The sequence below is a fragment of the Acanthochromis polyacanthus genome, chromosome 21 (genome assembly GCF_021347895.1).
Source record: "Acanthochromis polyacanthus isolate Apoly-LR-REF ecotype Palm Island chromosome 21, KAUST_Apoly_ChrSc, whole genome shotgun sequence".
NCBI lineage: Eukaryota > Metazoa > Chordata > Actinopteri > Pomacentridae > Acanthochromis > Acanthochromis polyacanthus.
The window spans coordinates 981,602-994,118 of NC_067133.1; the positions used below are offsets into that span (position 1 = coordinate 981,602).

At 39.7% G+C, this 12,517-nt stretch overlaps 1 protein-coding gene across 3 annotated transcripts in view; it reads left to right on the top strand.

Annotated features, from left to right (window-relative positions):
* LOC110955462 (thyroid hormone receptor alpha) overlaps window positions 1-12,517 on the top strand; it is a 135,448-nt gene that overhangs the window by 11,914 nt on the left and 111,017 nt on the right. For all 3 annotated transcript variants that reach the window (XM_051940988.1, XM_022200467.2, XM_022200468.2), the window contains exon 2: window positions 1,555-1,660. The gene's annotated coding sequence lies outside the window, so the exon portion shown is untranslated. The remainder of the gene's footprint in view (window positions 1-1,554; window positions 1,661-12,517) is intronic.

Genomic DNA, 12,517 nt, shown 5'->3' on the forward strand with positions numbered 1-12,517 from the left:
CTGAAAATTATATCCAAATCCGTGAAGTCCGTTTTTTGAGTAATGTTGCGCACAGACAGACAGACAGACAGACAGACGCCGATTGTCATCACTCCACCGTGTTCCTTGAGGAAATTTCATGTGTAATGACAGTTTATCTAAAAACTACAACTTATAGCATCATAAAGTGTATTTTTTTTGTTACTCGGTTCCTTGTTTCCATTATTTTGTTGCTAATTTAAAGATTATTAAGGTCAGGGGAAGGAATCCTACAAACTGCTGCTCTGAATCTGCAATAATGTAACATTTCTGAGCCAAGTGCACAAGGCAAAACTCCCGGTGAAGTTTTGTGTTTACCTCGGTCAACTTAAAGGGGAACTTCGGTTTTTTTCAACCTGGGATCTGTTTTCATATGTCATTTCATACAAGTGAGTGATGGAGAAATGAATTTTTGACGTAGCTCCAGTATTTAGCCAGGCAGGCAGCTTAGCAGCTCAGCTAGCAGCTCAGCTAGCGAAAAGTATGGGGCAACTTGCCCCCCCCGTGTCAAAGTCCGCCCTAACGTGCTTTTTTCCCCACACTGACCGGCTCGGATAGTCTCAACGAGTGTCCCACAACATACTAGAGATGAGAAGTGAACGAAAACCTCCACATTACCTGGCGATCGCTCTTTGTTGTGGTCTGTATCCAAATCTCAGGACGCTAGAAAGCAAAACCGGTGTTTTGGCGTGAGCTCTCGCGCGATTTCGGAACGAGATTTGCTTTCTAGCGTCCTGAGATTTGGATATAGACCACAACAAAGAGTGATCGCCAGGTAATGTGGAGATTTTCGTTCACTTCTCATCTCTAGTATGTTGTGGGACACTCGTTGAGACTATCCGAGCCGGTCAGTGTGGGGAAAAAAGCACGTTAGGGCGGACTTTGACGCGGGGGGGCCAGTTGCCCCATACTTTTCGCTAGCCGAGCTGCTAGCTGAGCTGCTAAGCTGCCTGCCTGGCTAAATACTGGAGCTATGTTGAAAATTCATTTCTCCATCACTCACATGTATGAAATGACATATGAAAACAGACCCCAGGTTGAAAAAAAAACGGTTCCCCTTTAAAGCATGCAAACTGTGTGAGAAGCAGTCTCATGGAAAGTGGAATATGTAAAAACACCTCATGTTCAGACTTTGTCCTGCGTGCAGAGTAAGCCTGCTGAACCTATATTTTTTTAATGAAGGAGAGCTGTAAAGCTTCCTCCTATTTGGCGTGTGATTTGGGCAGCGTGAGACAGAGTTTGAAAGCTGGGGTCTCGTGCCAAATGTGTGAATGTAGGCCACACTGGGTCTGGCATGGTACTATGTTGTTCTTTATTTTAAAATCTGCTTTGACATTGTAACTCTGCTGACACTCACTTAACAAATAATTTTTGTGTATATCTAATAGAATCTACCTTATTTTGTATCCTAATTACACAGCGTCATCCAGTATGTTCCACAGTTTTTGCCGATCTGGAAAAAAATACTTGTGTTCAACCCATTTATCTTTGTCAAAGTGTTGTAATTCTGTCTAAATATTTTTCCTATTATTCCAGATTTTGCAGACGGGTGTCAAATTTGTTCATCTGCTTCAAGGAAGACGCTCTGCCACCTGATGTTTTTGCCAATAAAGAAGACCGGCCTCCATCTTCAAAGCACCAGGTAGGTTCTCTTTTGATTCCAGTAAATGTGTTAGCAGCCTAAAAGATGCCCGTGCTGCTGATACTTGAGGGTATTGCATGTCACCTGGATTCCTGCACGAATAGTTTAAGTTGCTCATCTTTGGTGTGCCCCTAATTGCAACAACACACTTCTTTCCTGTGACTTTTAAGAGCTCAGCAGGTAAAAAAAAGCTTGTAAAGATGATTTACATAATCTGGAAGGTGTGTTAAAACCATGCAACTGGATTTTTAATGGAAATTCTGCAGAGTAGACCGCAAGTCTATTGAGGACATCTGATAGTTATTCGAAGGCTGCATCTGACAGCTCAGGTGTGAAATCACATTTGGTGAGGGGAAAAAATGAAACAGCTGGTTAAAGAAAGGTTAAATGGAGCACACACGTCTGCACAGATGCAAATGAAAGTTCTCACCGGTGTCATACGAGGCTGCTCGTTTTCTGTACCTTCTGCACATCTGTGGAGTCTGCTGCTGTTTGATCGGGCATTTCAGGCAGAAACTGTAAGTGAAATCTGCATTTTATTAGTCGGCGGGATAATTACGTTACGCCTGCGGGGCAAAGCACCCAGCAAGGTGGGACCAGAGCGAGCAGAGGGTAGAAGTCTGTAGACTTTATGTTCAACAGAGGTCTTGGAGGGAGCTTTTTAATTAGACACGGTGGCATGTTTTGACTCGAGCGTTAGTGGTTGACTGATTATCTTCCTGCCTCCCACTTAACCCTACCCCTCTGCTGTAAGCCGTGTGTAGACTTACAGAGCAGGCTAGCAACGGTGCCGACCTCATTATGTTCCAACCACCCATTCGCTTGGTGCCAAATTTCAGTCCTGTCACACTTTTCCTGCACTATAAAGTCCTGCAGCACCACGGCGAGAGGGAGATAGAACTCAGAATCGTCTTGTGCTCACATGATAAAGTCACATAAATCACAAAAGTATCAATGAAAGTTAACTTTCTTAAATTTTTTTCGCAAAAATTAGGGGCTGTTGGCAACATACAGGTTGGTCATTGTAGTTTGTGTGATAAATTACTGAGGACGAGGTGCTTACCCGCTACACTTTGTCCACCCAAGGCCACAGTTGACAAAATGTTCCATCTCCTCGCTGTTTTTTCCGACACATTCTGAGTCATTGCCGCTTTTGCCCGTCTAGCCGCGACTTGCTTCATGGATCAGTCCTAATATGTGTCTTTAGAGGCTCATTGTTAGCTGTGGTTTTGTATTTCTCTGTAGCGTACCACAGTGCAAGCAGTGACAGACTCCTGATAACATTCTCTCTCTCATTCCTGGAAATCATTTTCTGATGTCTCCAAAAATTGATGTTTAAATATAGAATTAACTTCATATCAAATGTGTGATGACCGGTCAACAAGAAAAGTCTTTGTTCAGGTGCAGGCTGACTGCTTATGTCATTTTCCAGTCCTGTATGTTATCTAGACCGCAAGCTGAGTCTTTGCTAGCACAAGTGAGCAGTTAACAATGAAATCTCTCATTTAAGTACATTATGTTCATATTTTGTCTGAAACTGCATTAATTTTAAACTGTAAGACGTGATGCACGTGTCGTTTATCACAGGTATGACAAGTACAAGTAGAAAACTACATAGCTGACACCGCTGCATAAAAATAATGAGTCATTTTAACCCTCGTGTCGTCCTGCGGGTCAAATTGACCCGTTTTAAAGTTTGAAAAAGTGGGAAAAAAAAATTTCACAGTGAAACTTCTGATGTCCACATTTTCAACATTTTTGGGAAATTTTTGAACATTTTTTTGGTGGAAAAAAAAGAAATGTTAAAAATGTTTCTTAAGAACATTGACAAAAAATCATTTTGATTGATTTTTTTGGTTGATTTTTTTGTGAATGTTCTTAAAGAAAATGCTACAAGTTTTACTGATATATATGTAATCACTTTAGATATTTGTAGGATTTTTTGGAGGATTTTTAATCATTTTTTGAAAATATTTACAAGAATTTTCTTGCCAAATTGGGGGATTTTTTTAAAAATAAAACTTTTAAAAAATTATTGGAATTTTCTTCCTGAAGGTTTTGCAAATTTTCAGAAATTTGGTGAATTTTTTTGCTGAATTTTTGGATTTTTGTCAGACAAGGAAACAATATTTTATGTATTTTTTAATTAATTAATTTATATGTTTATCTATTTATTTCTGAATTATTATCTGATTTATTTATTTTCGTTGATTTTTTTGTCAATGTTCTTAAGAAAATATTAGAAGTTTTACTGATATTTATGCAATCATTTTAGATATTTTTTACTCATTTTTGGAAAATTTTTACTCACTTTTTGAAAATGTTTGCAAGAATTTTCTTGCCAAATCTGAGGGATTTCTTTAAATATACATTTTAAGGGAAACACTGAAGGAATTATTGGAATTTCCTTCCTGAAGGTTTTGTAAATTTTCAGAAATTTGGAGAATTTTTTTGCTGAATTTTTTTGGATTTTTTTCAGACAATGATGCAATACTTTTTGGTGCCTGTAAATGAAGACAACAGGAAGGTTAATTGATTAAATATATCTTGCATAAATATGAACTTTGAGGCAGACTTTAAGTCAAATACTGAGAAAATATTAGTCGGCGTAAGAGGTAAGCCTCAGTGGAAGAGATGTGCTTTCTTAGTTGTGATGCACACACAGAAAAATAATAATCATTAGAAAACTCCTCCTGGATGAATGAAGTATGTATAAAGTGAAGGGATTTAAAATTAAATCACTTTAAATCACGGTGCCTCGAAATGTGTAAATACTGTATATTGACAAATACATTCAGTATTTCTCGAGATTTTAAAATTAGAAGTGTTTTTTTAATACAGTATTGTACAGCAAGTTTTTCATAGTGTCCATCCATCCATCCATCCATCCATCCATCCATCCATCCATCCATCCATCCATCCATCCATCCATCCATCCATCCATCCATCCATCCATCCATCCATCCATCCATCCATCCATCCTCCCTCTTTGCACTTCTGAACTGTTTTAGCACATTATGTACATTTTTAGTTGTTACTACATTATTTTACTTTATTCTTATGTCACCATATTCACATTTAATTTTTAATATGGATTTTATTACCTCCGCCAGGAGGTTATGTAATCATCGGAGTTTGTTTTTCTGTTTGTCTGTCTGTTAACAGCATAACTCAAAAAGTCATGGACGGATTTTCACCAAATTTTTACACAATGTCCGGAAGAGCAATTGAGAGATGGCTGCCAGAGTACAGAGTCCTTCAAAAAAATCCTGGATCCAGACGGTGATCTGGATCACCTCCAAAATCTAATTGATTGTTACTTTTGCTCTTCCGGATATTCTGTAAAAATTTGGTGAAAATCCATCCATGACTTTTTGAGTTATGCTGTTAACAGACAGACAGACAGACAGACAAACAGATGGCCTGGCGGAGGTCTGCGCTCTCCAAGTGCTTTTCTAGTTACTCCTGTTTTAACTACCACATGGCTGCTGCTACTATTGTTCTCTTCTTGCTACCGTAGCCAACTGCTCTGTGTGCCTTAATTTGCCCCCAGAGGACAAATTAAATTCATTTTGTTGTTGATTTGTATTCTTTCTCTATTTTTCATCCTGAGACTTTATACAATTTCTACTAAAAAGAAGAACAATTCCTCAAATCTGGCTTTAAAAAAGAGCTGCCATGAACTCAAGCTGTGTGGAATATTGGGTGTTTTTCCAGTTTGACGTACACAAACACACGTAACTTCAAATGAACGAGCCACACAACATGTATTATTCAGACCTCATCGTCCGTCCTCCTCTGTGTTCGTTATACTCGAGCAGCAAAGGACTGTTACCCACTGTTTTTAAATTAGCTGTGCAGCACATGAAGTGTGTGTGTGTGTGTGTTGACTGTAATCCTCCGCTGTTAAAGAACCGTACAGACAATGGAGACTGATTGTACATCCTTATTACCCCTGCTGAGTGGACGTGGGGCAAAGCAGAGCAGAAAGAGCAGCGGCGAGAGCCTCTGATGTGATGCCACGTGACGGGTCATGTCGTGATGTGACCGAGGACGTAACGTGATTAAATGCAAGTTTACATCTCGCGCAGCCCCAAATTAATTTCACATTCGTGGTTCCCTGCGTGATGCAGATTTTGCAACACATGCTCTGGACCGCTTCCGTGTCAGTTTCACTTTGTCCTAATTTTGCTCACATGCAACCAAAAGCTGAATGGCGTGTGCATGATATTTGGAGGATTAAAGTCAACATTAGCCACGACAACACGTAAAGCTAAGTTCACTCGCCAGCTGTGCGGTTCATGGTTGATGCAGAAATTCATGCATCGTGGGATTAGCAGCCACGCTAACCGCTGCTCTTAGACATGCATGGATGGACTGAACAAATTTTAAATTTATACTTTTACAAATTTACAAATTACAGTTAATGTTGTGTCTGTAGTTTTTACAAAGTCCGCGTGCTTGACACCCCTGATTTCGAGTGTTTCAGCTCAGGGTTCTCATCTGAATGCCAAGAAGAAATAATACCAGAACAGACAACTACACACAGGTTTCAGAGATTAATTTGAGTAACTCTGTCACACCGAATATTTCGTTCTGCATCATTTAGCTGTAGCTCAGAACTAAAAATGAATGGCATCATGTATCTTGCATTGCCTATATTAACATTTGTTATTCTAGAGCAGCGGTAAGAAGTTCTGAGCTGAATGGCTTTGCAGGCCAGTGGGTGTTGAACCCTTTCAGAGCCGCTGAACATGTACAGTAAGACTCCGACTCCCTCCTCAGCTTAAATTATGGAGACCTTTAATGTTGCATAAATAACTTTGGTTGCGAGCCCTACATGATCTCGCACGACAGACCCAAAGGCAGAAAATGCATTAACCTGCATAAAAGACGGGAAGCTGTGTTCTCATGTATTTTTATTTAGATTTTTTTTTGTAGTTTATTTAATTTTAAGAAACAGAAAGAGTCCTCCCGTCCCACTGTGAGCTGCAGCAGCATATGGTTACCACGGCTGCAGTCGCTAATGGCCACGCTAATTACCTGGATGTGGAGCAGTTCTTCCACCTCCTGACAACCTTTTCTCACAATCAGATTAGTCACAGAGACATAACTTAAGTCCTTTTTTCCAGCTAATCCACCCCTCCTCTTGCAGGCCGGTCAGAGTGGAGCAGGTTAAAGTGTTATGATGGACTTCAGGGCATGCTTTTTGTCGTCATCCATGCTGCCTTAGACATACACCTAATGGCCCTCTAATGGAGACGCTTCCCGCACCACAAAGACCCTCCTCTGACTGCTCCCGCTGCTGCTGTTGCCTTCTGCTGGGTATTATGGGTAGACTGAAGCTGGCACAGTTTTCTGCTCTGAAGTGCACCTACACAGGCTGGAAATAGTAGGCATGTTTGTCTGCGGGGGCAAAAGTACGTGATGTTCTGAAGTTGGTGCTACAGTACGCCCTGTGATCCATGGAAATAAAGGTAAACAATGAGTGAAAGCAAAACTTAAGTCTAAGAGTCCTCTTGTACGCTTATGGCTGCACCTCTTTCCATAAGCTCTCATAACATGGACTTTGTCACTCTTTCCATGTCATGATCTTGGCTTTCTGGTAGAAAAAACACTGCTCTCTAAATGTCAATGAGAATGCAGTTTAGATGATCAAATCTGTACATTTTCTGAGACGGGGTTGGTCAAATTTCACCTTTATTTTTGCCCAAATAAAAACACCATCACATTATAGGCTTAGCTGTCACCCGATCCCCATTAAATGTAATAGAAAGGGGTGGAGGAGACTTCGGTTTCACATAAAGACAGTTTTTGTTTAACCCTCGTGTCGTCCTGTGGGTCAAAATTGACCCGTTTTAGTTTGAAAATGTGGAAAAAAAATTATAAAAAATTTATATTTTCACAGTGAAACTTCTGTTTTTTTGGGGGGGGAAATCTTTGAACATTTTTTTGGTGGAAAAAGAGAAATGTTAAAAATGTTTCTTAAGATCATTCACAAAAAAATCTACCAAAATCCAGAAAATTCACTGGATTTTAGTTGATTTTTATGTGAATGTTCTTAAAGAAAATAGAAGTTTTGCTGACATATGTGCAATCACTTTAGATATTTTTAGGATTTTTTTGGAAGATGTTTACTCATTTTTTTCTGGAAAAATTTGGGGGATTTAAAAAAAAAAACTTTTAAGGAATTATTGGAATTTTCCTCCTGAAGGTTTTGCAAATTTTCAGAAATTTGGGGAATTTTTTTTGCTGAATTTTTGGATTTTCCCCAAAAGAACTACTCGGCAGACTCATGCTAATGACCACCATTAGCACACGAGGGCTCAGTGACATCTGTGCATTTGAACGACCCCCACGATACTCACAACGACCATCACTGAGTAGTCAGATGAGTTTTGGTATTGGTCGTTGGAATAATAGCCCTGGACACACACCTCACAGAGGTTTAAAAGCTGAGACAACACCAACCACCACCAGAACTGAAGAAGCCTCTTGGATGAGAGGTGAAACATCTTCAAGGAACTTTCTTAAAGTCCAGTGGATTGATTTAAACTACTTTGGATAACCATGACCTGGATGAATGAGAACCTACACAGACACTGATCCAATTGAAATCCATTCAAGAAAATCACATTACATCTGGACTTGAGGATGGTAATGCATCTGAAGCTGTTTCAAGATCACAAATACACCAGAAGAGTAAATTCTGTCCATGTAGCGAGTTTACTGACAACTGTTCATGAGCTAATACAAAAAAAATAGATATAAATACATAGGCTACCTCTGGGAAATTCATTAGTGTTGTTTTTCAGCATTAGAGAGCACACAGAGATCTTGGAAGTTTGTGCTTGTGATGTTCTTCACAGAGAACTCCAGAGGACATCAGCATTCTGCATGAAATCTCTCAATAGAATCTCAGTAATCAGTTTTTTTGCCAGTGGGATTTTGGTTGAGTCATCCGCATAAGCTCGCTATTTACTCAATAATCTCTGCTATTTTCATAGCAAGAAAAAGACGTCCAAAGAGAGAACAATGGTACAAAGTGTTCAATGCAAGATCAGAGCCACAGTCGAATGCCTCTGGGCCCAAGGGTGACATCCTCATTCGCATTCCGCTGTTCTGACAAGCGCTGTGATTTATGTTCGGCCCCAGCTGTGCATCGGAATACCCAGTGCTAAGTCTGGGAAACAAAGCTGCTTTTTGTCTAAACCTTTCATGCCAGGGACCATATGGAGAAAAGAAGTTCCTCCATATGTTCCCTTGTCATTTTAGAGGTGATTTCTAATCTGAGGTCACCGAATAAACCCCTAAAATCTCATCTCTGTGAATCAAAGTAACATATTTTGAAGCTTTTTCTCTCATGAAATCAATCCCTTCCTGCCTTAAAATGTCCACATCTATGATGTCCCGGCAGCCCTCGAGCACACCAGCTCACCTGTGACTCTGCTCAGACACATTAACGGCAAGTTGACATATTGGAGTAATTCATACATTTTGAACAAGAATAATGATAAAGAAAGCTCCAACCTGCTATCTGAAAAGATTGGTTTCTTCATTTTCGTACTTAGGAACTCCTAGAAGTCTGAATGGTCATTTTTGAAACTGCATCTTCAGGATGGACATACTCAGTCCTGGTGCTAACTGCTTATTTTGATCATGATGTGTATTTCAGCTTTAAAAACCACCATATGGACATGCTAACAAGATATAAAAAAATAGATTTCCACTGGAGGATACTTTCATTCTACATATGTAGTGAGATTATTTGATTACCACTGAGCTGCTGTCAGATTAGATGTAAGATACTTTACATCTGCCTTCATCCGATGCTCCAAAATGCTACGAATTAAGGCCTGGAGACTAAAGCCTGACAAGCCAATGACTTCAGCATCCACTGAAGTGTCCATTTTAGTGGAAAGTCATCGGATTAGACATCACTCTCCATCTCTTTGCACAGTGAGAACAAGTCAGTTCATGTAGATAGCACATTTAAACTCCACAAAACATTGCATCAGAAACTACAAGGGTGGTCATTAGTGCTGTCAACTGAGACAAAACTAAAATAAAATCCAAACCAAAAAAAAGTATGCTATTGGGATTTGAAAACTGGTGGTGAATTTGATGATTTGAACTTGTTTTGGCGCTCCAGTGAGAAAGTCTAGTCAGTCCAGTGTAGATCTAGGAGCTAGTAGAAGCTGCTGCTCAAATGATCTTAGAAAGCAACCAGGGCTAGTCCACTCCAGCAACTAATAAACAAGCAACAGATTTTTAGGATTGATCCCGAACACGTAGCCCAGGGCTCACGGACCTTTAATCAGTAAATTATAACGGGATTTTAATTTGACGGCTCGCTTCTATTTTACTGGCACAGTTTTGGCAGTGTTTGCGACATTAGTTTATCAGCTCAGGAAACACACAGACCATTTACGTACAAGTTCAGACATCCCACGTGACTCCACCCAGCCAATGAAGTCTTTGCATTGCTGGCACTAAACATCGCAGCTCTGACTTAAGAAAACCATTGAGAGGACAGACAAAAAAGAAAAATAAAGCGAAATCAAGAGAAAAAGAGCCCAACCTACATACAGCTGTGAGGCACTTTTCTCAACTATGAACATAATCAAAGTAAATATCGCTCCAGACTCACCAGTGAGCTCCACATGTATTTGAGAATGACCCTGACACCATTCAGGCCACGATTCAAAACACTGGCAAGCTGGAGCTCAGCTCTCTTCAACTTCAACTCCAACTTTATTATTATTATCCCGTGGGAAATTTGTTTTTCAGCAGCAGGCAGTACAAGATAAACCATAAAACATAAAACATAAGACATAATACATACAGAGCGCAAGTGAAAAAGGACGACACTTAAGCCACAGAATGCCAAACGCTAATCAGGCAAAAACCCATAAAGTGCATTCAGTCGTCAAAGTACTGTGTAATAGATAAATAAACAGTAATGATGAACATACGGGGTAAAGCAAATAAAAAGAGATGCAATAAATATTCAGTAAATAATAAAGGATTACAATCTTAAAATCAACAATCAGTTCTATCCACAGGTGCATAAAGCAGACACAATAAAAGAAACTGGTCAGGCCAATGAATTGAGGTTTTCAATGGCAACTGGGATAAAAGAAGTTCTGGCTCTCCTCGTTTTGGTTCTAGGCATTCTGTAACGTCGGCCAGAAGGAAGAAGATCAAATTCAGCAAACGGGATGATCAGGGCAATTCAGAATTTGTTGGGTCTCAAATTAAGCAGCAGAGATATAAAGGGAGTGATCTAAGACAGGAAAACAACAGCAAAAGTGTTCAGTTGTTTATATTTTTTGAGATTTAGGGATTGTTCAAGATGTATATAAGTTGGTTCAGGTTGTTCAGTCATTAGTTTTCCACGTTCTGCACTTTATTTGAAGATGTACAGTTATCTATTAAGAAAAGTTGTCAAAATATTTTTGAACCATACTGAATTTAGTCAGTTATTGATTACATCCAGTCGTGCTGGACCCGAATATCCGAATATTCGTTCGCTACGGTGGTATCCAGATATTCATTTTGGTATCCCGTTGTGTTCGGCTCATCTCGGCCCATCCCGCCGTGTTTGTAAACACCACCCGAATGGCCGGGTGGCTGCAGACTCTGACGTCACGCTTCACTTCGTTGCATAAACACAAGACAAGATGCTGAAGACCTCTGCTATTTGGGAATTCTTCAGTTTAACTGAAGGCAAAACGAAGGCAAAATTTGGACCAGACGAACGTCCAGATGCTAACAAAACTACTAGGTTACATCAACATATATCACACTAATTCATGTTAGACTTCATGATGTTCCACATTTTTGCTTGAGTACATTTTTTTTCTGACTGGGCCTCTTTAAATTTTAGTTGAACACTGATGGATCCAATACGGACGCTATTATTGGCAAAATATCCTCCCACTTCCCAGTCAGGAGCCCAGTGCAGCATTTCGAACCAACTGCAACCTGGATATTAGTGCTGCTCCACTCCAACACATAATGAGTTGCAACAATGCAGCCCAGAAGTAATAAAAGCACGCATGACCTTCCCAAGGTCTTTGCTCAGTCCGTTTCAGCAGCAGTTTAATGGCAGCAGACTGGACGAGTAGATCCACCAGCTGTTTAACTGGACCACTCCAACTGATAACATTCACACAACATAACTGTGTCATTATGTAGATTTCTAGAAAGTTGTTTACAATTTAGCTCTATTTGAAAGGAAATAGTGAATTCTAGTTGATTTGGCCCTTTTCTGAGATCCACTATGTATTCAAGTGACAAAACTAGAACATAATTTGGCTGACAAAGATATAGCGTTAAGCACTTGTATTCCTGTCCTTTCGAACACATTATTAATCCTCTACAGCTGCTTTTGCGTTTTTGGGTATTTCCCTGTTTCCTGTGATCCTGATCTATCCTCTTTCTTGCTTGTGGAATTACAAACGGCCACCAAACGGACCAACACATCTGGTTTCAATATAAATGATTTACGGTCACAAGAGGCTGGAGAACGTTGGAAAAGAAACGTTTTTGTGGTTGGAGACTGTCAGAAGGATCTGCTGCTTGTAAAATTGACAGAACTGCCTTTGATATGTTTACCTCAGCAGCTTTTTGGGGCCACTCTATAAAATTCAATAATTTTAACTGCTAGTCAGAGACTCGACTCTCCGTTTCAGATTGAGATAAGCATTGAAACCATTAGCAAACTGAAAGAAAGTGAGCATCTAGTAGAACTTCTCTGGCTTGCTTCTGCTTTGCTCTGTCTCTATTCATCTGACTCTCTTAGAATTGCCGGAAAATCAGCTGAAAGTTAAAAAATTAATGCATTAAAACACC